The sequence below is a fragment of the Arachis hypogaea genome, chromosome 20, assembly GCF_003086295.3.
Source record: "Arachis hypogaea cultivar Tifrunner chromosome 20, arahy.Tifrunner.gnm2.J5K5, whole genome shotgun sequence".
Lineage (NCBI taxonomy): Eukaryota > Viridiplantae > Streptophyta > Magnoliopsida > Fabales > Fabaceae > Arachis > Arachis hypogaea.
In genome coordinates, this window is record NC_092055.1 from 126,529,067 (window position 1) to 126,530,208 (window position 1,142).

A 1,142-nucleotide genomic window follows, 5' to 3' on the forward strand; every position below is an offset into this window, starting at 1 on the left:
CCAAAATTTTCGATGGGCATAACTCAATCATTTTAAATCGTTTTTCTTCCGTTCTTCGAACGGTATAAACTTCAGGAACCCAATTTTCATTTAAAATAAATTGGAATCAATTTGAGGTTCTGAAAGCCAAGTTATAGCCCACCGAAGTTTAGCCCAAAAACCAACTTTTGCAAATTCATTAAACCTCATTTTCAATCAACATTTCCATTCCATTCATTACTCAACCTATCAATACCAATCCAAACACCAGCAACAAAACTCAATAAAGCACTATACCATTTCATCAACCACCATTCATTAACCTTACACAATTTCATATTTCAACAACTCCATCATACTTTCCTTCAATAAACTTGTAACCATATAATCAAATCACTAATTATCCAACAAACACCAAACCAAACATGTTCATAACAAATTTCTAAACATTAGATATATACCTGCATTCCAACTTATCCTATGGTCATCTAGCCTAAGTTTTCACAGAACATTATATATTAAATGCACAAAACCTAAACAATACCTTGGCCGACTTCCTCATAGTGATCAAGGCAACTTATTTAAAACAAACACATCCCCTCAAAAGTTCAATAAACACTAGGCTCAGCTTCCTCCAAGTTCCAATATTCACAATTTCAAGCTCCAATTATTTATTCATAACCTAATACACATTTATAACACATATATACCCAATTTAATACTCAAAACATAAATTTAGTAAAATTAAAATGGAATTATGGTATCCTTACCTTACCCAAGCTTCACATAAGCAAGAGTAAACATTTTTCTCAAGCTAATTGGATCCTAAAACATCAAAGAGGAAAGAAATTCAATATCTCCACTTAATTTTCCAAAAATTGGGAAAGAAGAGGCTGAGGGAGAATAAGCGGGTTACCTATGAAATTGTTTTGATAGAAACGCAGAACTTGACGCGGTTGTCACGTGGCCACAAACGGTGCAGCGATCGGAGCTCGGACGGAGAAGTTACGAGATTTTGAAATCACCGTAAGGGTTTCGGGGAAATTTCTTTTCCTCCCTCCCCTGAAAGCTTTCAGATTCATTTCTGCTGAATGGGAGAAAAGAAATGGCTTTGGTCTTCTTAAGTGCTGGGCCAGTTGTGCCACGGTTCAACCGGTTCGGCC